At 42.4% G+C, this 27,704-nt stretch overlaps 1 non-coding gene across 1 annotated transcript; it reads left to right on the plus strand.

The window, feature by feature from the left end:
* The first annotated feature begins 4,432 nt into the window (after positions 1-4,432).
* On the plus strand, positions 4,433-4,534 carry LOC111815396. Its single transcript, XR_002820090.1, has one exon. It is a non-coding gene; the product is annotated as a U6 spliceosomal RNA (small nuclear RNA).
* Positions 4,535-27,704: the final 23,170 nt, after the last annotated feature.

The raw sequence follows: 27,704 nt of genomic DNA on the forward strand, positions 1-27,704 counted from the left end.
CAAAACAACCCGAAAACTCCCCCTTCTTCCATCCAATCAACAAGCAGATTCTCATCTTTTCCTTTAGAGTCCCTTGATGCCAAGTGTCCCTGGAGGCAGACCTGGGCTTTGTTCTCTCCTGTCTTCAGGATAGTCAGCCTTCAGTAGAATTTGTTTTCTTTTTGCAAAAACCCCGTGGCACACTGACCAACTCTATGTGCACTGCGTAGTGGGCGCCACATCAGCAAACATGACAGGTGAGTCGCTGCTAAGAGCATGCTTAGCGGTGACGTACTTCCCCTCACTACTGCCAAAACAGTAAATAAATAAAACAGGTAACTATCAATACATGGACTAGGACACTTTAAATCTGTCTCTGCTGTCTTTAAGGAAGAGATGTCCTCTACCATTTTGTCAGCCTTCTAGTCCGGAATTTGTGTGTGCCTTGGGTCAAGGTGTTTTTTCTCCATAAGAAAGTTTACACAATTGCATAAATCTGTAATCAATGGATCGATTCACATATCCAGGCTTATGCAAGGGAGTGGGCATTTGCACACCTCCCACCTTTTTGTGCTAGGGATTGTTGAGCACAGCCGCACTACTGAGTTACGCCTCCTGTTCTTGTCTCTTGTTACTATAGAAACAGGGCCTTTGCATGTTTCCCCGGTATCTGAATTTCTAGCTTTGAAATCAATTCCATTTTTAAAAGGTAACTGTCTGAGTTACTCTTCTCTCATTGCTGAGACAAAATACCCGACACCCAAAATGAAGGAAGGAAAGGTTTATTTAGCTCATAGTTTGTGCATGTTTTGGTCCATATTCAGTTAGTTCCAAGGCAGCCTGGCACACAGCAGAGGGCAACCATTCATGGCAACAGAAAACAACAAGAGCAGAAGGGCAAGAGCAGCAGCAACAGTGGCTACAGAGAGCAAGTCTGTCTCCTTTACGTTGCATGCAGGCTATCTGCTCCAGGCCAGGTATAGCACTCATACCAATAATCCCAACAGCATTTACACCCATAATCCCAGCAGCATTCACACCCATAATCCTAGCAGCACTCATACCCCTAATCTCAGTGGATTATGAGTTAATCACAAACTCTAGAATTCTACCCCATGATTGCATGAGGCTTTGTGGGGGGGTGATGACTAGACACAAACCACAACACTAATAGTACTATAGATAAAATATTCTGGATACACTTCAGTGTAAATTTATTGGTTAATGAATAAACCCCAGGTCATATTTTTTAGGTTGAAAGGTTTTGTTTCTGCCTCTGTATATTTCCCACATGTAAGCCAATCATCATAACTTTCATGTTGCTCACCAATTTTCAGCAGGAACCCAGGAGTGGAACCCATGGGTCCCAGATTCTGACCATTCTCATGGAGAAATATCTTCTAGGTCCAGGGGCTGGGAGACAGACAGAGGGAGAGAAAGATCAAAGAGAGGGAGGAGGAGAAAGTGGAGGAGGGAAGAAAGAATGTGTATGTTTGACAGAGAGGGGTGCTTTACAACCTGCTGTTCTCCCACTAGGACATATGTTGCTAGTAAGTGAGTCTCATTTCTAAGAATTTCTAATAATGAAAATAAAAGCCTGCCAGGGTTGTTGGATTAGTGAAAAGACTTAGAGTAAGACTGTAAGATAGGAGGATTTTGCTGAGGCATATGAAGCCTAGACATGACATCAAAGGAAGAGGGCTTCAGAATACAAACTCAACACACAGAAAAGTCCACAGCATGCCTACACACCAGTAACGAACTCAACAAAAATGAAATCAGAATGGCAAAGCCACTCATAATAGTTTCAAGAAAGTAAGTAGCTTGGAATCAACCTAAACCGAGGGTTCAAAGACCTTGATAGTGAAGGTTACAGAACTCTGAAGAAAGGTGCTTTAGAAAATGGAAAGATATCTCTTGTTCTTGGATCAGGAGAATCATTATTGTTAAAATAGCCACATTACCAAAAGCATTCTACAGATTTAATCCAGTCCCTATTAAAATATCAACAACATTCTTCACAGAACTAAAAAGAGTTAAAGACATCATATTCCAGTGATCCATGTATATACATGTTCATAGCAGGAAAATTCACAATAGCTAAGTTCTGGAAATAGCCTAGATGACTGTCAATGGGAGAATGAATGAATACAATGTGTTATTACACATGATAGAATACTTTTCAGCCAAAAGAAGAATGAAATCATGTCATCTGCAGGAAAATGGATGGAACTGAAGTCCATAATGTTAAGTGTAACGTTAGACGCATAAAGGTAAATTTGTTTAGTTTCTCTTATATTAGAAACCTAAAAGGGGCTGGAGAGATGGCTCAGTGGTCTAAAGCACCTACTTGGAACAAGCTTGGCAAAGCATCAAGGACCGAGGTTCAGTCCCCCAGCACCACATGCCAGCCGGCCCCGCCCCCTGGTGGGCTGAGCTGGCCGCACACACACCACACTCTCTCTCTCTCTCTCTCTCTCTCTCTCTCTCTCTCTCTCTCTCTCTCAAATAAAAAAAAAAAAAAAAATTAAAAAAAAAAAAAGAAACCTAAAATAAGTAAATCAATAAAATAAAGAAGAAATGGTATGAAAGAAGAAGATAGGCTTTTAGTTGGGTATGGTAGCACACAGGTATAATATCAGCATGAGGGAGGCTGAGGCAGGAGGATTGCTGTGAACTCAAGGCCAGCCTGAACTACATAGTGAGGCTTTGTCCCTGAAAGAAAAAAAAAAAAAAAAAAACACCAAAAAATAGACTTTTGGAGACAGGAAAAGGGATGGGGAGGGACAGGGTAAGGAAGGAATGAAGAGATAAAACATGGTTTAGATATGTTATATGCAGTGCCAATTTTTCAAAGCAAATATCATCGCTTTGTATTGTAGACAAGCACTAATAAATGAAAAGGAAAAAAAACCCACAAGGGGCTGGGAAGATGGCTCAGTGGAATAAGCGCTTCCCTGGCAAGCGCAAGGGCCTGAGTTCAATCCCTGGTTGGGGGGGAGGGGGAACACCCCACAAAGAAACAAAACAAACGAAGAAAAAAAAAAAAAAAAAAAAAGCAAAGGGCGTTATAGGCACCAGATCTTAGAAAAGAAAATGTAGTCAGAGAGGGAGACTCATGGAGAAAAAGTAGGCCCCTAGAGCACTCAAAATATACTTAGAAAAGAATAGAAAAAGAGTTCTGTGGTTCTTTGGTTTTACCAGATTGGTTAAGAAATAGTTTAAGAACCTGTGAGTCTTATCAATTTTCTTATTGCTATGTAGTTTCAATACCACCTTTTATATAATTACCTTTTTTTTTTTTTTTTTTTTTTGGCCAGCTCAGCCCTCCTTCACAGCAGGGCTGGCACAGCATGTGGTACCAGGAACCTAACCGAGGTCCCCTTCGCCTGCCTAAGCTTGCCGGAGCAGCTGCTTTAGACCACTGAGCTATCTTGCTAGCCCCCACCACTTTTTTTTCTTATTAACAATCTTTCCGAAAACTTTTCCAATGCACTCTTGGCAAAACTTTCATGTCCTCCCGGCTCTCTGATGCTGCCCTTAGACATACTTCAGAGCAAGACTATGCTGATTTACAAGGACCGGGAGTCAATGGGCTGCAGAGAAATACCTGTGGACTAAAGCACCGCTAAGGACGAGAGCCCTCTCTCAGCCTAGAACATCGTGGGGGGCTTGTGCAGAGTATTTATGGTGCATTAAAATCTGCAAAGCATTTTACCAACACACACACTGGTTTCTTCCCAAGTCTCAAAAAAGAAAGCAAAAGAGAAGATGAAGGTATTACCGCTATGATGGCGCACAGTGCTACTGCCATTTGTCTCAGGCTGCTCAACACTAACTTCAATTCGTCTTTTCCCACGAAGGAGTATTTGTAAATTGCATCAAGACAGTTATAGACTATCAGGACAGCTGGTCTGGACTCCAGGAAGCAGCTAGAGGAGCTTTCATTCGTAAGCTTAGTTTGCTTTCTTATTCTTTAATATGCCAGACAGGGGGGAAACGACCAGATAGTCGGGCTCTCCACAGTAGGAAAGATTATGAAGTAGAGGTGATTACCTTGCCTGACTGGGAAAAAGAGGTGTGTATCTGTCATCAAGAGCTTTTAACCGGGGCTGGAGAGATGGCTCAGTGGTCTAAGGCACCTACTTAGAACAAGCTTGGCAAAGCATCAGGGACCGCGGTTCAATCCCCCAGCACCACATGCCAGCCAGCCCCGCCCCCTGGTGGGCTGAGCTGGCCACACACACACACTACTGTCTCTCTCTCTCTCTCTCTCTCTCTCTCTCTCTCTCTCTCTCTCAAATAAATAAAAATTAAAAAAAAAAAAAGAGCTTTTAACCGTGTGTTTGGTTAACTTTCTGCTGCAGATATTTTTAAGCATTCTGCTCCTATTATTCCAGTTGTGTGGTTTTAGATTTTAATGGAAACAGCTCCATTCAAAATCTTCATGCGCTTGCTCTAGCGGCACACATAATAAACTTGGAGTGATGCAGAGAGGATTATCATGCCCTTGCACAAAGATGATATGCAAATTTGGAAAGCATTTCATATTAAAAAAATATTCAAAATACCTTAGTGACTACAAAGAAGTTTAAATTGTATTTACCTATGCATTTGGAAATGCTAAAGATTGATTCACACTCTGTTAAGAATATTCAAGAAGAAAGAATATAGTTTCCATTTGTTTCAAAATAATCCAATGATGACTGTTCATTTATTTTGTTATCCAACATAAAAAAATATGTATGCCAGGCTAAAAAATGTCAGTGCACATGCCGTTATATCTATCTATCATTTTCTACATTTTCCTAAACCTTTTCATTTTTAATACAGTACATATCCTAAGATAAATCTTACTTAAGAAGATAACAAAGCTTCTCCAGTATTCAAGTTCTTTAGCCTATTGATGTTTTGCCATATCTATTAGCAGATAGCTAACATACAAAGAAAGTTTAAAAATTTTTAAAAAACCTAAGGGGCAATTCAATCTCTCCTCTCTAGCACTGTATTAACTCGCTCAGGCTAACAGAATTCTATTTTCTAGCTTACCTTCCCTAATAGCCTTCCCAGGGGCTTGAACAGAGGTTAGCAACATTTCAGGGAATAAATAGGAACACCGAGGATCATTGTTAGAACTGTAAAAATCAATCAAGAAATCACTCACTTATGAGTGCTCAGGTTCAAATGACACTGAGTTCAGCCAGTCTGCCGGGAAGAAGCTAGTAGATTGCTCTCTTTTGAAAGGGTCTAATTTTTTTTTCCCCAGGACAGTCTGACACAGTGTATCAAATTACTTTATTAAAAAAGTAGAACACCTTGGCTGAAGTTCCTCTGAGTAACACTTCAGTAGTGAAGGAAGATTGGTAACAGACAACATTCTTATTAAAACAGACTCATATAAACATTACATCCCAAATTTTTAGGGTTTCTAAGCTTAAGGGGAGAACAGAATGGCCCAGGACGTGGAGGGGGTTGTCATTTACAATTAGACTGGTGTGGGCTTACTGGTGCAGTGGAGGAATTTTTAATTTTCAGGAACAGAAATTAGAATTTTAGGAAAGAGCTGGGAATGTAGCTCAGTGGTAAAGCATGCATTTAGCACACGCGAGGCACTGAGTTTAATCCCCATTATCACATTAAACAAAATTAGGTGGTGGAGGAAGAAGAAAAGACAAGAGAATGTTAGTAGTTAGGCTACCTAGTTCAAGAAGCTAACAAGGGTAGTCAGAGCTCCTCCACGCTCTTTGGAAAGCAGTAAACCTTTCCTCTTCCCAGCTCCAGGAACATGCTTTGTCCTCAGGGAAGCACCCACCTTCCTGCCCGAAAATCTCCCAAATGAGGAAGAAAAAGTACGATTCTTTTTCTTTTTCCTTCCTTTTTTTCTTCTCTCTTCTCTTCTCTTCTCTTCTCTTCTCTTCTCTTCTCTTCTCTTCTCTTCTCTTCTCTTCTCTTCTCTTCTCTTCTCTTCTCTCCTCTCCTCTCCTCTCCTCTCCTCTCCTCTCCTCTCCTCTTCTCTCTCTTCTCTTCTCTTCTTCTTCTTCTTCTCTTCTTTTTTTGTGGCCAACTCAGCCCAGATGTGGTGTAAGCCTGCCTAAGCATGTTTTTTAAACTGCTGAGCTATCTCACTGGTCCCAAAAGTACATTTCTCATCCTGTTTCAGACAAGAGGAATTTATTGTGCTTTATTTTCTATAGTTCATATTTTAAATGATGGGTTCTGTAAATATGAAATGATGTTGAATATACAATTTTTTCCCCAAAATCATATCTCCCCTACCACAGAAAACACAAAAGACAAACATTTTGAGGGTTGGGCTATAGCTGACAGTTAGAACATTTCTCTAGCATGTGAAAGGCTTCAATACACAGAACACGTACGCATGTGTACACACACACACACACACACACACACACATACACACACTTGCTGAAATTCCATATTAGTTCAAATTTGGGGTTAAGGCAATAAAGCGATACTGTTGGCCCATAATTCAGTGGCTGGTCCCTTTCAAGATACAATTTATCAGATTCATTCAGACCTGGGAACATTAACATCAAGGAGGGAAGGAAACAGCCTAGCTGCCCCTGCTTGGTGAGGCAGCCTTAGATTAGGTCCCACTGAAGAGGGTCTCAGGCTGCAGTAGGATGAGAGCTAGGGACCCCAAGCTGGGGTGGCTTGTGCTCCTTTTTTCTTTTACAGCTGTGGTACGTGTACAACACCCAAAGGATTAATTCGGCTAAATGTGATAGACTTTTCTGCTTTTCCCTATGGAATCAGGAACAAGTATAGCTAACTGATCTGGTTTTACAAATCACCAGGGAGCTGGCTGACTCTAATCTGGACAGCTAGCTACAGTTTCCCAAGTCAGTTTTCTGGCAGATGTGTGTCTTGGAAGGCTGGCTTCCATGTTTGCCAGCATATACACTGTCTTTCTTTTGACCAAGGGAATTCAAAGGTAGTGTGCATCAGGAGGCAAGGAATCAGATGCAGACCCTCCCTGTAATTCTTGTGCATCCTACTTGACACAGTTTGAAAAGTTTAAAGAAAGCCAAAGCATTTTAAATTAAATGGTATACTGCCACTGACTTTTAGCTTATTATATGCCCATACAATATGAATCTTGAACATGAAAATATCAGAATGCCACATATTAACACAAAATAAAACATTAGAATAAAATAAGAGCATCAGAATGTTAAATGTGTTTTTGAAATATAATTGCAGTGCAATTGTCTATTGTGAAAACATAGACCAAAACATTGAACATGTCTTAAAGGGTCTCAGAGTGACATAGGAGAAATATACCTCCCAACCTGCTAGACATCAGATATGCTGTATTCCTGTCCTGTGAAAGCAAAGAATGACAGTGGAGATGAGAGGCAGTGGAGATGAGAGGCAACTCCTGCAAGACAGGAGGGGTCCTCAGTGGGTTCCCACTGAAGCCCTTTGCAGGGGGGTAATTTATACAGCCAAGTCACAATGTGGGTACACTGTGGGCCAGACTATAATCGGTGTACAGGATTAGAAGGTTAGCTGCTTAGCTAATATTGGTCCAAAAGGGAAGCATGTCACACACTGGGGGCACACGGAAGGCACAAAGCATCTTTGGACAGGATGGTCCAGAAGCTCTGGTCTCCCACCTGGGCAACTCATGGCGCTCCACACTTCCTGGACGAAGTGGTACTCATTACAGCATAATTTCAAGTTACTGCTCATCCTTTAGAGTGGAGTGGAGGCCCGGCCACTGCATCTTCATCTTGAAGCCTGGCTTTCTTCAGATGTGCCTTCAGCCACAATTCTAATGTCTCTACTGTTCACTGGCTTCCTTAAGTGCCCTGTCCTTCTATGATAACATATTAATTTCTATCTAACTTAGCTGTCTACAATAAAAGTGATTTTTTTTCTTACCCAAGTTTATTTAAATAATTAGTTTCTTTCCAGGTATCTTCACATTAAAAATCATAATAGCCAATAAGAAAACCCAAAGCAAAACAAAAAAATTACATGGCACCCCCCATTACATTTACTTATAACCGTCATCCTTGCTGGTGAAGATGTGCTACACATTCAGAATTATAAATCAAAGCACTTCTTTCTTGTAAAATATTCCTCAGATGCTAAAATCATCTGAGGTCCTTGTTAAAAAATTATCTTCTCAGTTCAGAGATTTGAGTACAAATCTGTAATTCAATATTTGGTATAGGGTCTCACTATGCAGCTCGGACTTGTAGTGATCCTCCAGTTTTCAGCCTCCCCAGTGCTGGGATTATAGGCGTGCACCACCACACTGGTCTCTGTGGCCAGATCAGCAAGCCCAGAGGTTGGGTAGGAGCAGCATATGAGGCCACTGATCAACCCCAGTCCCTACACTTGCCCAAGCAGGCACTTAGTCCACCAAGTTGTCTTGCTGGCCCTGTAATCCACTTTTTAAAAAGAGCTTCAGGTGATTCTGGTACAAAATAAAGTTTGGAAATCATTTGTGAATTCAGTTTCAGTATAAATTTTATGCATCATCTTAGTGCAGAGAAGTATAAGTAAAATGGCCCCTCATTTCACTCTTGGCATTAAGATTGAACCCCTGTGTGCTACACCTTCATCAACTGACCATCTTTGCCCCACGTAGAGAAACTCCCTTGCCTCCAAAAAACTATCATTGTTTCCCATCATTCCCCAGGAAATGCTAGCATTTGTATGTGTATGCCTGGTATTATGCACAGAAAGTAAATAATACTATGTTTACAGCTGTAATTCCTTTTAAAACAGTATGACTCAAGATTTCTCTACATAGAGCATATTGAGCTCAAGTTCATTCTTTTAATCTACTATATCAAAACTCATTAAATATTAAGGCTACAGTTTTATTTCTTACTTTTAGTTATTTTTACTATTATAAACAATATTATCAGAAATAGTATGGCTATGTTGTCTCATAAAAAGTGCAAATTTGTTATTAAAATTACTCAGAGATGTCTACCTTTTTTTAAAAAGCTTGAAACTCAGAATTTAAACTTATTTCTACTAGAAAGAAAAATTCTTAGTAAGGGTGGCTCATAGATAGTGTTCCCTTTGAGTTGACTTAATTATAAAAGTAGAGTGTTTTATTTATGAACTTAGGACCACAAATGCAAAAGACATAGCAACATAAATTGAAATATGTCACAGGGGGAGAAAATAGCAAATATAGCAAAACCCTAAGAAAGCATAATTAGAAAAGATCTAAAAATAAAAATGTAACTAATAGAGTTAGTAGAAAGAGATTTTAAAATCAATACAGTGATTATTTCAAAGATAGTAAAATTATTTCTGTGTGAACATTTTGCTTATTCAATAAACACATGAGGAAAAAAATAAACACATGAGGGACTGTGCTAAGATTGAGGGTATAAGGAAAGGCGCACTTCCTACCCTCAATTCAGATTGCTGTCCATAAAAGTACAGATACACACTTGCAAAGACAAAACACAACAAAAAAACCCTGCTTTATAAAAATAAAACTGGAAAATTGTTCTTGAGAAAGTCTAGAATGTTTTCAGAGAATAGTATCCAGGTCGCATGCAAAATAGAGGGAATAGCAGGGATCTAAGTTATCACGGAGAGAAGGAGGGAAGGAGCAGAAGCCAGTGTGTGGTTAGGTCTCTGCCTAGCATGCAAGGGTTATAGGCCAGCACCACCACACCTAACTAGAACAGTTTTAAAATCATAATTCTCCTTCTTTTTTTGTCTATCTATCTTTATTTCTTCTGTCCTATTTTGTGTCAGGCTGAGAGAAGAGAACAAATTCATACAAGTTTCCTTTTGAAAGACCAAATGCATATTAGAAAAATAAAAAGTTGTGTTACATAACATTTGGCAGTCCTTAAAGGTTTGCTAATTTTCCTTGTAAAGGATAAGAGATTTTTCACCTGAACAATATTCTTCTAAGAAAACTCTCTCTCTCTCTCTCTCTCTCTCTCTCTCTCTCTCTCTCTCTCTCTCTCTCTCTCTCTCTCTCTCTCTCTCTCTCTCATTTCAGTTTAGCTGTAAGTGCCTATTGTGTCTTAAAGCCTTCCCTACCTCCTCTTCAATTATCCATTTGGTCAAGGAACCAGCCCAAGGGGCTGAGAATAGGACCCTTAAACTACTTCCACACATTTAAATCACATCAATAAGTGAGATACAGCTAGTGGTTGCTAGGCTGCAGTTGAATTCCATTTCATCCTGTTCCATTACAGTGTAATTTAGATTTGTTTGGTTGTTGTTTTTTGTTACTTTTTAATCCTGTGGGGAAAAGCTTTTGATGACTGAACTGCTATATTTAATAGTGCCTACTCTAAGGCAATGGCTTTGACATATTTCATGTCATTCCTTTTCAGATCTTCAAATAAAAGAATGTATAGAATTCCTATGCTAACCCCAGCACTGGCAAAGTTAAAAAGAATGAAACTGAGTAGGAAACAAAAGTTGCTCTCTTTGGTCCTAAAGAAACTCAACTTCAAAACACCCAAAGGAGAGGACACTAAACTAAGTTAATTCAGTTCCTTCAGTGGAAACCTATAACTGGTGAATTAAGAGTCAATACTGCTGGGCTTTAAGGGCAGGCTGAAAATTCCAGAAGTGGAGAGGATAGGATCACAAATTCAAGCCCAAATGTGGGGAGCCACAGGAGATGGCCTTAAAGCCCAGGGCATTGGAGGACCCATAAGGGCATGACCTACCCCACCCCACCCCACCCACCCTGTCCCCCGCCCTTGCGGACTGGCACTTGTGTGCAATGGGAGGTACTTACATAAGCATGACTTAACACAGGCAACCATACACCCGCTGCATGGTTATGACAGCACACCAGAATGTAAAGCTTGATAAAGGCCAATAAATACCAGCCAGACAACAAAGATACCTGCTGCTGCTGTTGACTCTGCATACCTTCTTTTCCCTGGGGACCTCACCTGGAAAAATACCTCTTCAGCCCCCTGACCCCAACAAGGGGTACAGTTGGCAGGATGAGGTGAGTGTCACCTCAGAGTTTGTGGAAACAGTACCTGCCAGGGAAGGCGAGCCCTAGGGGATTGCTGACAGGCTTCCCTTGGCCTGTCCTGGTTACCCGTAGCCACCTTTTTCAGGGCTTGTGAGGCCCCCAGAGAACTGGAAAGTGGTCTGATACCCAGGGACATTTTGAAGGCCTTAGAAGTGATAGACACGCAAATTGCTTCTTCCACTGTGAGTTAGCGGACTGGGTGACTTGGTTGTTTGTCAATCTTTTTTCCTTCTTGAAATTGTAAGGGGCAGGAGCAATAAGCCCAGCACAGAATGCTTTCAGCTCCCCATGATGGCCTGAAAGGAAGCAGGACAGGATGTGGTGAATGACTGTGGATTACTGGGGATTGAATAAAGCGACTCCTCCATTGCATGAAGCAGTGCCTAATATTGTTGACTCGAAGGATCATCTCACCCTGACACTCGGTCAATACCTTTACATTGTAGACTTGGCCAATGGCTTCTTCTCTATCTCTATCATACCTAACAGATCAATTTTCCTTCACCTGAGAGGGCAGTGGACCTTCAAGGTGTTTACATAACACTATTTTCGTAGCCCAAATCTGTGTCATGGCTTGGTGGCCCAACACTTGGACACCTGGATCAAGCCTATACTCAGTCCCTATTTCATTATGTTGATGGTATTATGTTAACCTTTGATTGCCTTACAGATTTGGAAGCCTCTGTACACAGTCTAAACGAAGCTTTTCTGGCCGGGGTTTGGGCCATCAGTGAAGACAAGGTCTGGAGACCTGGCTTACCTGTCAGATTCTTGGGTGTTATCTGGTTAGATAATATGAAAGTAATTTCTGATGTCATTATCAGTCATATCCAGGCATATTGAAAACCTGTGACAGTATGCCAATTTCAGGCATACATGGGCTTACTGGGCTTTCGGCAGATGTTCATAGTGTACCTAGGTACCTTGCTGTATCTTGTATATCAGATGACCAGCAAACATGTGACATGGCACTAGACAGATGCAGTAGAGGCTGCTTTTCAGGGCTCTAGGAAGGCAGTCATGCAGAAAGAAGCCCGCTGAGCCATTGACCTACACTGCCATTTATGCTAACTTGAGTGTAGATGATGTTAGGTTTGGCTGGGACCTATAGCAAAAGCAAGGGAAGTGGAAGTGTTCTATTGATTTTGATTGCAGCTGTGGTAAGGAGCTGAAAGCCAGAATTCCCTGATGGAGAAACAGCAGTATATGCTGCTCTGCATGCCTCTGAGGAGATGAAGGAGCAGCAGGCAGTGGAAGCACAGACCGAACACCTGATAGAAGGCTGGGTCTCTACGTGGCCATCCTATCCCAGGACTGGAGCAGGCCAGGCCCCTACCCTCGTGTCAGGGGAAGTACCTTCTCCCATGGCAGACTGTGCCAGTGTCCCTGCTCATTTGGATGACAGGCTCTGTCTGGGATCAGCTGAGCCAGGTTGTCGAGGCACTGATCCACAAAAATACTACCACCCCATAAGGATAGGGGTCTGTTATGAACAGTGACTGGGGGTGGATACTGGGAACCAAGCAACATTACTAGATGCAGCCCTGCTTTGTATCCAACAGGCTAAATACATCAGTGAGAAACCAAATGGCAAGGTGGATACTGCCTGACCTGTGTAACCACACACTACTGATACATGATACAAACAAGTGGTGGGGTGGCCACAAAGTCGCAAGCACTGTGCCTACCATTTGGCCCATTGTGGAAGTCTCATGAGTCTGTGGCACCATGGGCTGGTTGTACCCACCTGCACCCTGTGCAGGGCACTGCACCTGGGGATTTTCATATGTTAAGAGCACTATGAGACCCACTACCACGGACACACTCCACAGTTGGGATGCTGTGTACCTCAGGTGGTACCATATTTGATGGCTGGCTTGGGCTTTTATCTGGTGTTCTGGCTGCTGTCAGGAGCAGGGACCACAGACCAAGCCCTCCATGCTGAACCCCTTGGCAAACATATGGTCCCTGCCTTAAATGTCATGTGCCAGGCTTTGGATAAAATTTCACAAATTAGAAAGGTGGTTTTGTGAAGCCACATGGCCCTTGTTTTGCTAACCACTGGAAGGCACTTGTGCATTTTTACCCGTGACCAACAGATTCCGATGCAAGGAGCCTTACCAGAAATGGATGCAGAGGTTTCCGCCATCCAGGGCCTGCAGAAGGACCTGCTGGCCCAGTGCTGGGAATCCCTAGGGCCCACGTGACACTCGGTGGCCACTGGTGCTCCGTGGGCTCCGGGCTGGGGCAGCACCTTTTCCTTTATTGCCGTTGTGGTCTCTGTATGCAAGGGTCAGCGCTAGGGGGCGCTCACAGAAAGCAACGTGTGTGTGTGTGTGTGTGTGTGTGTGTGTGTGTGTCCCTGTCCCACCTCCTCCTTCCCTGCCTTTGATGTGGGACATGGGGAGCCTGATTGCTTCAAACCCCAGGAAGGCCAGGAAGTTACTTCAAGCTCCAGAAAGGACAGGCCCTGCTACCTGGCTCATGTGTGCAACAGGATATGCTTACATAAGTGTCTTAGTTACTCTTCTCTCGTTGCTGGGACAAATACCTGACACTCAAAATGAAGGAAGGAAAGGTTTATTTAGCTCACAGTTACTGGAGGTTTCAGTCCATACTCAGCTGCGTCCAACACAGAGCAGCACAGAGCAGAAAGCAACTTTTCATGGCAGTGGCAAAGAGCAAGAGTGCAAGGGAGGGGTAGCAGCAGTTCAAACAGCTAGCTTCTCTTCCCACCTTACATTGTAATGCAAATTACCTGCCCCAGGGCAGGGGAAGTACTCACACCTATGGGTACTTCCCAGTACTTACCCACCTATGGGTAATCCCAGCAGTACTAAGACCCATAATCCCAGCCTTGGATCACACATAATCCCAGTGGATCATGAGTTAACACAAACTCCAGAAGTCCTCACCCCATGACTCATGAGGCTTTGGGGGGACAACTAGACACAAACCATAACAATAAGCACGCCAGCGTAGGCAACCACACATGCGCTACACTGTTGTATCAGAACGCAAGCTTGTAAAACTTGCTAACAGCCAATATAAGCCCAACAAAAAATGGGCTTGCTGCTGTTGTTGCTGATGTTGAGTTGTGTGATTTCTTTTCCTTGGGAACTTCACCTGGGAAAATACCCCTTCAGCCCCCCAGACTCCAACACCAAACAAGGCAAGTTAGCTTCAAAAGCAAAAAATAAAAAATGGTTAGGAATGTAGCACCGGGCAAGGACACTAGTTTCAATCCCAAATATTGAAAGAAAAAAAGGTGAATGCTGAAAGACTGCAGCACTTTGTGCCAGAAATAGCAGGAGGATTCCATCTTCAGAGCTCAAGTGTGATCGTTGTTAGGTAGTTAAAACACGAATTTTCAATCTACGGCAAGCCAACAACAGACAACAACCCCTGGACTATGGCCAACCAGCCACCTGTTTTTACGAATAAAGTTTCATTAGAACTTGATTTCATTTTATGGCTGTCTTCAGTCTATAACAGAGTTGGGACAACAAAGGTCGCATGGGTTATAAAGCCTAAAATATATACTGTCTGGCTTTTTATAGTAAATGTTTGCTAGAATAGTATGTTGAGAAGCCTCACCTAATCTCAGAAAGAAAGGACACATCTTTCTATAATGATTGATTTTTATGCCTGCCATGTTTGTGGGAAAGGAAAGCTACACATATACTAGCTCTGGTTTATCTCTTTCCTGGAAGTAAGAGCACCATTATGGGAAATGGAAGATGTAAGTAAGTGTGAAAAATTCAGCATCAAAACCCAAGCCTAATATCTCTGCCAACAATGGGAGGGCATTGAATAGGATGCTTAGGAGACTTGGCAGCGTGAATGCAGGAAATGATATCAGAGAAAAAAAAAAAACCTAAATTTTTACAGGGCATGATCAAAAAGTTGTACAAGTCTAAATACAAGACTACCATTACAAAAGCAAATTCATTCAGTTTAGTTTTCAAGTTGGTGGACTGAATCATACAGATTCAGAATATAGAGAAATTTGAAGGAAAATCCTCTATGAAATCCTCTATGAAATAAGGCATAGTGGTGGGAAAGAATTCACCTTCCTTTGAAAAAGGTACTTTTTTTTCACAACCTTCATATACATATACATACTCAATCCACCTGGCACACAAAGCTGCTGATCTGGGATTGATGACTTTTCTTCTAACTAAGATACTGGAGTCAGAGCTGGTACATAGAGATGATCTTTACAAGGTGGTTATTAGTTGAAGTGAGATACAGCATGAATGAATTGACATAGGGATTATTTTCACTATTTCCTGGATCCTAAAGGGCATATTCTTATATCTCAGTGTCAGAATGGAACCTAAGAAAAATGTCTGAAGATTTTGAGCCTATGGCCTTAGGGATGCTTGTGTAGCTGAAATACACAAATTTCCACTTGTGAGAAGATACAAATGATCCACCAACCAGCAAATTAACAAGTGAGAGTGAACAGTTGGGTGGTTACCATCATGCACCAAGGAAGAGACCGGCCAAGTAGGTTTAATTCTTTCTTCAGTACACTGACAGAAGAGAAGTAATAGATATAATATATCCAGACTTCAGCAAGACTTTTGATACCATTTCACATGACATTTCTTTTCAACAAGCTGGTAATACATAGCTTGGATCACAGGGCTGTCAAGTGGCTGAAGAGTTGCAATCAAAGAATAGCTATCAGTGACTTCTTGTCATTCTGAGGACGTTTGTCAAGTGGTGGCCATCCATAGGGCTGGTTGTGAGCCAGAGTTATCCACTGGGTGATAGAAGTGAGAGTGGGTTCAATAAATTTGCTGATAACACCAATCTGGAGCAGCTGCTTATACCTGGCTAGATGGGAATAGCTTTCAATGACCTTGATTGAGTTGGGCTGGTAGAGTGAGATGATCTTGGAGCCAGGATGTCAGGCCAAGACTCAGCAGGCAGATTTTCTATGCAGGAAAGCTATGGCATGGTGCAGTCAAATTCGGTAGTGTTTTATCTCCAAAATTTTTTGAAGCACTATAATTAATTAACAACTCTCCATGATGCCAAATGGTTTAGAGCTACTTTTATTATACTAATTTTCTAATTGACAAAATGAAGACTCATAGACTTGTCTCACAACATTCTTTTAACATTTAAATAACCCCCGGAAGACACCTGGCAGATATTGAGTGCTGAGTGTTATACCCCTTCCTCCTCTCCTCTTTATCAGGCAAAACCCCGATAATGATACAGAAATTTAAAAGGAAAAAAAAAAAAAAAAACAACTCCCAAGAAACAAAAATATGGGCATTAAACCATAATCTACCACCTGGCATTCCAAAATGCTACTCTTTCACTTATAATATTTCACCAACCAAGAAGAATACCTTTAAAGTGATGTTTGAAATACTAAAAATAATGAGAATCTAAAGACATTCATCTTCAATGATTATTGCTTTCTTTGCAACACATCATACAAAATATCAATGCTCCACACACTTGGCGGGTCCTTTATTTTATTTGCATCTTGGGTCTCCAGAATGAATGCACTGTACAAGTCTGCTCTGTCTTACAACTCAAGCCCTAGGGCAGCACCCTTAGCCCTCTGGGTCTTAGATACTCCTCTGAGAACAAGGAAGGAGTACTTGGTCAGAACTTCCTCTAGAACACAGATTCACTCACAGGCTCTCACAGTCAGGACAGGTCCTCCACATCTTGCCCTGAGAAAGGACAGCCTACAGGCTAAGGAAAGAGAAACCTAGTTGGAGTTTTTGGTCAGTCCCTTGCAAAAACAAACAAAAATCAACTCTTAATTACAAATAATCTGCTTGAATATGCGGTAAAAAGCTTCCCGTTCTAAATTCCTTAAATTCAACTGAAGAAAGCACCAGGGTCAGAAAACTAAGTTTTGGGCATTTAACATTTGTTCTGCTCACCCTCACCCTCAGCTCATTGGTTTTATGTCATTGTAATAAATGGATAATCAAAAGATGCACATTGGCACTCGTAAGCCAACCAATGTCCATGCACCCATCCCCAAGTCCCTCTCATCTCCCTTAGTGGTAGTGCCTGCTCAGTGAGGTCATTCCCATTGCTGTACTTGTTTGTACTTAAATCTTTAACCTGAAAGAAGAAAAAACCCTCTGGTGTCCTCCTCAAATCCTGCTCTGCATGCTCTTCTTTACTGCTTATCTCAGAGCTCAAAAAGTGCTCCCTGTATTTTTGTCTATGCTCCTTGTCTATGCCACTTTGAATGGATTCTAATTGGGCTTTTGTTTACTGTCTTCAGGTTCCTATTATCAATATAGTAATAATCTCCACATCAGTAAAACCAGTGATGAGTTCTTAGTCTTTGTTTTACTTCATCTGTCTGTAGATGACTCTTCCCATTAGTGTAGTTCAGAAACTTCCGTCCTTCACGTGTCCTTGAAGGACCCACTTTCTCTGGAGTTCTCTTCTAACTCACTGGGTGCTTCTCTTCAGTGTCCTCTGCTTGAGACCCCTCTCAATCTCATCTCTAGTCCTTGGAGTGTCCCAACTCTGTCAGCTCAGCGTTCAGTTTCTACATTTACCTTCCTTGGGGGCTTCATGAAGTCTTATGCTTTTTCTTAAATATTTACTTTTGGCAGTGCTGAGGAGGGAGCCCGGCCTTGTGCATAGCAGACAAAGCCTCTACCATGAGCTACACCCCACCCCTATCCTTATGACTCTGTAAACCCTGTGTTTGTTGATAAAGCTCAAATATATTTCAGCTGACACTCACCCCTGAACTCCATACTGATCTGTTTTCTTGAAATCTCTACTTACATATTTAAGTGACATCGCAGATACAATACTTCCAAGAGAAAATCCTTGATACACACACACACACACACACACACACACACACACACACACACACGGTCCCTTCCCTGAACTTTCTATCTCAGTAAAGCTAGATCTATTTTTCTACTTGCTCACATTCCCAAACGTGAAGCCATCCTTGACTCCTCTTTATTTTTCGATTCTGTGGGTTCCATCTTTGATATACCTCCCACTCTACTGTTCCAGTTGTCATCATTTCTGGACAAGATTTTGCAATAGTCTCCATTGAGTCTCACTCTTTCACAAGTTTGTCTAACCCCTGACTCTGTCCTCTGTCTCTGTCTCTCTCTGTCACATTCTCTCTCTCTCTGTCTCTGTCTCTGTCTGTCTCTGTCTCTCTCTCTCTCTCTCTCGCTCGCTCACTCACTCTTTCTCTCTCTCTCTCTCTCTTTCTTCCTCTCCCTCTCCCTCACCCTTTCTCTCTCTTTCTCCCTCTCTCCAGAGAAACCTAAGGGAACCTACTAAGTCTGATGCTAAATTATGCAAAGCTTCTCAAAACACTACATTTGCTTTCCATCTCATCCAGGACAAAGTCTTACCTTCTCCCTGATTTTCATGGCTCCACATGGGCTCATCCTAGGAATTGATCTGGCTTCATCTCCCACCATTCTATTTCCCCCAGATCTCTCAGGATACAACAGATTACCCTTCTTGCCTTCCTCTAACTCCCCACATCTTCCCAAAGCCTTCACTGCTCTTGCTGCTCCTATTCCTAAATGTGAATGATTTTCTCACATTACTTGTCTTCACTCAACTCTCACTTACTTCCAACTCTGTACATAAAGTTGCACAAGCCTATCTCATCTCATAACTCTTCATCCTATGGAAGCAGGGAGCTGCTTTAGTTCTACTGTTGGCACTTACCATCATCCGATGTATATAAATTTATTTATGTCCTCCAAGTAGGACAAACACTCCACAGAAACAGGAAATTCTTTTAGTCACTTTATCTCTAGCATTAGTAGCACTGCTTTGCACAGAATAAATACCCTAAAAATATTTGTGGCTTAAGTGCTACATATTTCAACTGTGTGAATTTGCAATCTCTGCTTGAGACTGAGTTGAAACTAGAATTAGTTGAAGTACTTTGAAAATTGGTCTACTGTGTACAAATAGTTCCCTAAAATAATTCAGAATATGCACAAAAAGTGTGCAATATTGTCCAAGAGGCTTCTTCCCCTGGTGCTAAGGAGCAAACCCAGAGCCTCACATGCTAAGTAAATATTCTACCACCGAGCTACTTCCCTGGTCCCTTGACCAAGAATTTTTGTTGTGGCTCTTATGGCTAAAATACAAAAATAGCCTCAGTAGCACATTAGTTCACAGAGACAAAACCAACAGAATCTATCTATCTATCTATCTATCTATCTATCTATCTATCTATCTATCTATCATTTTGCAAAAGTATAACTCACAGTAACTTCTAAGGCTCAGGGTAAATGCTTAGCTGTGAACCTCTGTAAAAATCAAAATCAAGTTATGTAACTTCAAGGTACAATAAACATTCTTGTCCCAAAGGGAAGATTAGAGGACTAGAAAAGAATTGTGGCAAAGCAAGTCCAAAAACAGCAGGGCAACACTGAGTCCTATAGCTCACTATCCAGCTTCAGGCACACCCAGTGCTGAGCTGTGAGCTCCAGAGGGCTTGAGCAGCCCCCTCCCCCACACCTTGCCATCTGCAGCTCTCACAGCTTCTTCACTCTTGGGCTGCCTCCACTCACTGTCTGCAGCTCTCCTCACTAGACAGACGCTCCATGCTCCTGGCATCTCTGACCTCCTAGGGTCCCCACTGCTCCTTTTATCTTCATTCCCTCAGCTACCTGATCTGCCCTGATAGGACTCTGTTACTGTTTATATCTGGGTGTCACTGAAAAGCCTCACTGACGAAAGGTAGGGGTTTTTGAAGATGACTGGATTATGTGGGATTCATCGCTGACCTGCTGTTAGGAGGTAGAGCCTGGTCACAAAAGCAGAGTCACTGGGGATGTATTCTGAAAGGATTTTCTCCCTCCCCAAGTCCTTGTTTCACTCTCTGCTTTTTGGAGGCTGTAATATGAGCCTCTCTCCTGCACGTATGCTCTTGTCCCATGCCACCAACCACAAGGACTAAAAGTTCTAAAACATGAATCAAAGTAAACATCTCTCCCTTTAAGTTGTGGACATTGGGTATTTTGTCCTGGCAACAAGAAGAAAGTGTCTAAGTCAGACACCTTGCCTGGCTTCCCCAGCCTTCCTTTGAAATTTAGGTAGAATGCTCTGGCTTTACTGTAACAAAATTAGGGGTCTTTTCCATGTCTTGATGTTCTAAACAATGACAACAAAAAATAAGCAGGATTCCCCAAGTTAGGCCTTCCCTTCTTTCCACAGTCATTACTTGCTTCCCTTTTGCCTCAGATCTAGCCCAGCAAGAGGCTCCAAAGCAGGCAGGTTCCTTTGTCCAGCCATTTCCTCAGCTACCTCCTACCTCACCGTAAGTTTTTCAAACATTTTTCTTATGCTCAGCATTCCAGTAAGTGCAGCGTCATGTAGATGATACCAAGATCTGCTGCCAGCTCAAGTAGTAGCCAGCACCTCGATCCCAATTCTCTGGTCCCAATTTTCTGTGTTAGTCAGCTTTGTCACTGCGGGTCACAATAACTGATCCACACAATTAAAAAGAGGAGAGGTTTCATTTGGCTCATGGCTTCAAGATATTTGGTCTAGGTCGCTGACACCAAAGTAGGAACATCATGGAGAGAAAAGGGGCTAAGCTCAGGTCTGGGAAATAGAGCAGGGCAACAGTGCCAGGGAGGAAGGGGGCAGGGATTGGGCCTAGTACCCAAGGCCAGACCTTTAGGATGCACCAAGATGCATCCAGAGGTGTGTTTTTTTCACCTGCTAGGTGCTTCCAAGCCAGTAAAGTTAGAAATTAACCTAAGTCATCGCATATACCTTCACTCTTTCTCTTGGTTTTCACCTCACCACATATTTCTGCTATTTCTTAATCACAGCAGTTCAGTCTCCTTAGAGATTATGCTCTCAGAGTCTCATCTTCTTGCTGAAAGAAATCTTTCAAAGTATAATCTTAACCCAAGGCAGCAAGGCAGCCAGCTGTTAAAATACTTTTCTCATCTGTTATCTGAAAAGGTGACAACGGAAGTTCAAATTCTGTATTTGCCACTCTGCATGTGCATGTCTCTGCCTCTCTCTTTCTATCTGCCTGTCTGCAGGCCTGTGGCCCCTCCCCATACCACCAAGTCTGGATCTTCTTGTTCTAAACTATTGAAGATTTTCCAGTTTGTTTGTTTGTTTTTGCAATTCAAACTTTTATCCTGATTCCTTAATAAGCATCCTCTTTTAAAGAATGAATGTCTTCTTAAAAATTCTATCATGAAACTCTTGTATTTGTAATGAGAAGCAATTAGGATACCTGAGTAAATTTACAGAGAATTGCATTTCTTTAAACGTTATCTGTTTTACTGTCAAACATTCTCTGCTTGAATTATTTATTCTATATCCAAAAACCCAGAAAGTAGAGTCTTGTTATGCTGCACAATTGCAGAGACTGCAAAGTATAAATGGAAGACCCTTGAATTTGAGCATTTCTCAGTAGACGAGGACTACCTGGATATTTTCAGTTGCATCACTTATGATTTGTTATTGTTACAGTCAAAAGCCCTAGCTTAATAGTTGTTGAAAATAATACCTTGTAGGAACTAAATTTGTGGAACATTTGCATCCAGATGGAGCCGTTGGGTCTTAGAAAATTCATTTCCCATGCTGTTATGTTGAGCTGTAGGGGACTCAAGTCAATAGTTTCTGACATTGCCAGTCAAGGGGAGGACCCAAGCCTGTTATTGGTTACTGGACTCTTCTAGAATATTTTGCTGAGTTTACACACCTATAATATTCAAATAACGGAACTTAACAAAAAAGGGGACAGATGAATGTCCATTTTGTATCTGTGTATTCAAAGTGGTTAGGATAGATATATAGTGACATTCTCTTAATGAATAGAGGGATTTGTTCTAATGGTGTTTGTAAATAGGATATCATGTCCACATCTTGTACAGCAATTAACCACTAGGAAGAATGTATGCAATGTGTTAATTATTGAAACTGTCCTACCAGTTTGGTTTGAAACTGTCTCATTGCTATTTGTTTCTCAATAAAATTATGGGAAAAAATTTTAAAAAATAAAATAAAATTTTATTAAAGTAAAAAGAAAAAAAAGAAAATTCATTTTCTTTAGGTTGGCAAAAACTCCTTTAAGTGCTGACCCTGCGCCCAACACTGCTAAACTGTATGTGAGTTCAGTAATTTATTCTGCCCACCACTCCCCAGGTGAATGAGTCATCTTTATCTCCGTTTCCCATACAGGAATACTTAGGTTGAAGAAGTCAATGCACCTGAGGTCACAAGACGTCAGTATGTACTGATGTGCCACACAGGACCCTGTCAAGGAACAGGTGGCACACTTAAACCAGGTCACTGAGGAGTTTCGGGAAGGAAGCGTCCACCAGGGTGTGGGCAGAGGTGAGTAGCCTTGGTAAGCAACAGTGGGAGCTGCCGCTGCACAGCCAAGGTGCACGGGGTTTATGTTTATTAGTTTATAATCTAGGCCAAGCAGTTTGCATCTTTCCTATCTCCCACAGACCTCCGGCAGCAGGAGGAGGGGCACTTGCTGGGTGAATGAGAGATCCGCCAGATAGACACTTAGGTAGAGAAAAGCAAGCTCTGTCAAAGTATTGCCCCACGGGTGGGATTGACGGAATAAACTGCTTGAGCTATTTCCCCTCACACCTTTTGATCTTCCAGTAGTACCTCTTAATTGACCAAGCTCTACCTGAATGCAGAGGGCAAAGGCTGGTTGATACAGTTTCTAGAAATAAGATTCCTAAGCAAAGAACAGGACCGAGAAGATAGACAGCAGGTCTGCAGGAGAAAAGGGACCATTCAGTACCCACATGTTTCTGCAGCCAGCGTTTGAGATATTGATTACTGGCCACACGGTTCTCTTGCCTCAGAGGTGTGTGCTAACTTCTATGACATGAGTTATTCCTGGTAAATATGCTTTTGTGAAAGTAGCACTAGAGAAGTACTTAGGAAAAGCAGATGCTGGGAAGTAGACAAAGTGCCTGGCACACACACTGAGGCTAATAAGTATAATCCCCTTTTCCTTTCAGATTATAAATCATGAGTTTTCAAAAACAGGATAAAAACTTCTGTGGAAATATTAGGGGAAAGGTCATAACCTTGTCACTGACGTAAAGGTTTTTCATCAGACCGAGGAAATTGGAATGTAAACCTCCGAATGATGACAGCGGATAAGCACGGAGGTAAGCAACACATAAACGCTCAGGGTTTTTAAAACAGGAGCAGGGGGAGACCATAGCATGATGCTTATGTGAGTCTGCCATCCGAAGTGTCTCTTAGAGCAGGGCCCGCAGCAGGCAGAATTACGGCCCTCTCGATGCTCATATCCCAGTCCCTGGAACCTGTGAATGTGTAACCTTACACAGCCAAGGGGACTTTGTTGCTGTGATCAAGGTTAAGGATTTTGAGATAGGTGGAGTAGTCTGGGTTATACAGGTCAATCCAATACACTCACAAGTCCTTAAAAGTGGAGAACCAGATGATTCCAGAAGAAACAGGACAGTGAACATGGGGGAACAAAAGGAAGCAAGAAGGTATGCAACCATGAAGCAAATGCTTAGTCTCAGAGATGAGACTCAAAGAAAAGAATACATTAAAACCTAAAAAGAGAGAAAAGGGAGATCCCAGTGCTCTAAAGGAAAGAGATGTCCCTCAACATCCTTCCTGCTTATTCTTCCAATATAACACACAGCTGGGCCCACCTTATCATATCCTGGTTGATACAAACTTTATCAACTTTTCTATCAAAGCCAAATCAAACTTGGTACAATTGATGATGGACTGGCTCGACGCCAAGTGTATCCCTTGTATAACTGATTATGTAATGGCGGAAATTGAGAAATTGGGATAGAAGTATTGAGTGGCCCTAAGGATTGCCAAGGATCCATGGTTTGAACGATTACCTTGCACACATAAAGTAACTCAGCACAAGTGTTACATTGTGGCCATGGTTGACTGGCACGGTTGACCGGAACCTTAAAGAGAGAATCCAGAAGATCCCTGGAGTTCTTATCATGTACATTTCTAAGCAAAGATACAAAATTGAGCAGATGCCAAATGATTATGGAGCCCTTGGTTCTGATTTTTACAAGACAAAGTTCCTCTGCCTTCTTCCGACCAACTTTTTGTTTTCAGTTCATTCAGCATGCTATAGCATGAATTGTTCACCCATTTGCTGTATTATGGTTAAATAATTCACTTTTTGATGCTTTCTGAAAAAAAAAAAAGTGGAGAACCATTCTCACCTGTAGAAAACCAGAGGCGTGGCCATGTGAAAGGGACTCAACCTAACATTGCTGGTTTTGAAGATCAACAAAGGGGCTCACTAGCCAAGGAATGTCGGCAACCTCTAGTCTAGAAGGTGGAAAAGGCCTGGGAATGAGCTTTGTCCTATAGCACTGGAAGGAGGGCAGGTTTGCTTGATTTCACGCCAGTGACATCTGTGTCAGATTTGTGACCTACAAAACTGTCAAGTAATACATTTGTGCTACATTGAGCTGCTGAAGGTGTGGCAGTTTGTTATGGCAGTGATAGAAAACGAGTGCAAAGCTCTTCATCTTTTTCATCTCAGGATAAAAGAGTATCTTAGTATATAAATTTCTGGGTTGTGTGATGACCGACACTGAAGTGCTCTGCAGGCTCTAAACATCAATCTAAACGTTGGCTCTGTTCAAGTTCTAGGGTAGAAGCAGCCTTCAGCTGTGCACCAGTGCAGTTTGAGGATAGACTGATACATCTCACTGTTTGTTTTTTAAATATCTTTGCCTTGTCACTAAGGTTTTGTTTCAGGCAGTAGTATGACAGTCCGGAGCCAGTAGGCTTAAAAAATACTCCCAGAACAAATAGCCTTGTTCCTGGCCGTGTGGTCGTAGAGAACTGCAAGCTAGACAACAACAACAAAAATAAAACCATCAAGTCAAGCAGAGTCCTCAGTCCTCAGCACACGCACACTGTTTCTGCACCAAAGTTGTGACCCTGACCACACGCCTAATGTCTGGGATTCCTGAGCAGCCTGTATTCATCACGGAGGTTACAATAGGCTGCTATTCTTCAAACACCAGGGGTTTCAAAGTACTGCTTTATACAGCCACACATGAATCCATGAATCGGAAGCTGAATGGGTTATTTAAGCCCGAGCTACCTGTATCCCAGAGGTACAAATGACTAGGATGAGAGTGGTGTAGGGAAGACCCAAGCTATCCAGGGGTTTGCATCAATTCTTTCATTGCGTATACGTGGTGTGGCTCTCAGAATCTCAGGGACTGAGAGGTCCTGGCCACAGGAAAGACATTCAACACTTTGGCATCTGCAGAATCTTCAAAGCAGAAGTCATATCGCAGAAGAAAGTTCATTCCAGAACCTTCCTTCTGTTTTGCAAGTGGTACCACCTAAGGAAGGGGCGGCTCTGCCTTTGTATTAAGCTTCTTTTGTTATTTTTGCTTCAGACACGATCGCTGAGTTTGAAGTCCTTGAATTCTTAGATGAAAAGCCTTTCAGAGTTAGTTAAGGAGGTCACTAGTGAGAATGTCTGCTTCTAATCTCACAGACTGCCCACATGCAGAGTGGCTGATTGGAAAGAGGCCACAGGAAGAGAACAAGGCAATCAGCTGCATTGGGGTGTGGCGGGGCAGGGGGCTCAACTTTCCGTGGGGCTGACACCTATTTATTCTTTATCATCAGTCTCCCAAGGGAGAAAGGGTAGTGTGTCACCCTTACCAGATTGCTGCGGTGACTGCACGAGGGTGGATTGCAGGTATCCTGCCGAGGAACAGAGGAGTAAAACCTATAGGCGGCTGCTGATTTTCTCTGCAAAGGATGTTATATTTATTTTTTATTTCTTAACTTTTTCAAAAATGTTGGGCTGTAAGCATCCTTTTTGCAACTGTGGCAGGTAAACTGAAAACCACCGTCGATACACTGAGGCTTATGCCAAATATTTTAGTGATACCTCCTAAGGCTGGTTCTTATTATGACCTCCATCCAAGTGTATGGCTACAAGTCAACACCTGCTGATTCTTTCTTACTTTTAACAAGTATACTTTTTGATTCAGCTCATTACCTAAAGTCACAGATCCTGTGACAAACTTCAGTTTCTACCAAATGTATAATTCTTACAGGAACAAAAAAATCAAAAAATTCTGCGGCACATCCCACCAGTATATCACATAGCTCGGTCTTGGGAGCAGGCAGTAGAATATCCAAGGTTCAAGTTAGAGTCAAACAATCGGGGCAATGACTGCCCTCCAGCCAGGAACCCTGCTGACTTCAGGTGGGAGGGAGGTGAGCTCCAGGCTTCCCTGCCTTTCTGCTCTGCCTCCCCTGCACCTTTGCGCCCCAAAGCAGTAGTGTCACTTCTCTATGACCAAGCCCTTCCTCTGTAAGTCTTCCCTTCCTTCTGAGGAAAGGAAACTGCTTCCCAGCTGGCCCCAGCAGAATTGCTTTCTTTTAATATTTTGTCAAAAATAAGTCCCTAAACCAACCCCAGGAAAAGAAGCTGAGAGTAATGCTGTTTGGCTTAGGCTGATCTTGACCCAGCCTAGGATCTAGGTCCTGGGCACAGCTCCTAGAGCACCTCAGTCACTGCCAAAGCAACGAACTGGGTTTTCTATTAATAAGACAGTGAAGAGAAGGGCTCTCAACTGTCAGCAGTGCCTTCTGCGTCACAGGGAGAGCTTCCTGGGGTGCATTAGAACTGATGATAGTGCTGGCATGAGCGGATCCCAGAGAGCAGATCTGGGTTCCAGGTGAGGTCCATGCTGGAAAGTGAGAGTTTTTAGCATATTGGCAAGATCTATGGCAGCAACTGCACAGAGCTTTAAATTTTAAAGTGGGGCCAGGGATATAGCTCAATGGCACAATACCTGCTTGGCAAGTGTGAGCTCCGGAGTTTGATTCCTGGTATACCCCTCAAATGACTTTTCCATCTCTTATTTCCTATGACTCCAATTTCGCCATTGCACTGTTATCTCAGCATCAGTGAACTCTGATTCCAAAGTCTCACCACCCTAAGCGTGATGCGGAGAGGGGTCAGAGTAGAGGGAAAGAAGGTTACGTATATTAAACATTTGCTGCCCTGAAAGTGAGTTTTGCCTGCAAGAGAAGAATGAGCCAATAAGAAGTAGGATGTTTCCTTGATATATTCTACTGTGATTTATGATCTGTTTTAATTATCAGGTCGGTAAATCTATCAAGCCCCATGCCGAGTGTGAAGGATGGGACTAGATAGGGGGGATTAAACTAGCTCTCACAACATTGGATGCTAAGGACTGGATAAGCAGAGGCACTCAGTGCGCAGGCAGGCAACTTCTTTAGGCTTTGGGGGCAGGACAGTAGGCAGTATCATGAAAGAGTACCTGATGCCTCAGTCAAAATCTCGAAGTGTGGGGCCGGCCAAATAGCTCAGCAGATTAAAGCACCTGCAAGCAGGTGCAGGGGATAGGGATTCGATCCCATGCCAGCCCTGCCCCCAGGGAGTGCTGAGATGGAGATTGAGACTGGGTGTGGTGGCACGCATCTGAAATCTCAGCTCTTGGGAGGTTGTAAACAGGAGAATCACTGAGTCCAATCTAGTAGTGAGACCCTGAACAGCCTGTAGACCCGTCCCTAAAATACAGGAAAAAAAAAGCTCAAAGTCTGATTCAGTCAGATTGTGTACCAGGGACAATAGAGCAAAAAGAAGAGGAGGAGGAAGAGAGGAAGAGAGGAAGAAAAGGAAAAGGAGAAGGAGGAA

Source organism: Octodon degus, unplaced genomic scaffold (assembly GCF_000260255.1).
Source record: "Octodon degus isolate 3935 unplaced genomic scaffold, OctDeg1.0 scaffold00015, whole genome shotgun sequence".
Classification (NCBI taxonomy): Eukaryota; Metazoa; Chordata; class Mammalia; order Rodentia; family Octodontidae; genus Octodon; species Octodon degus.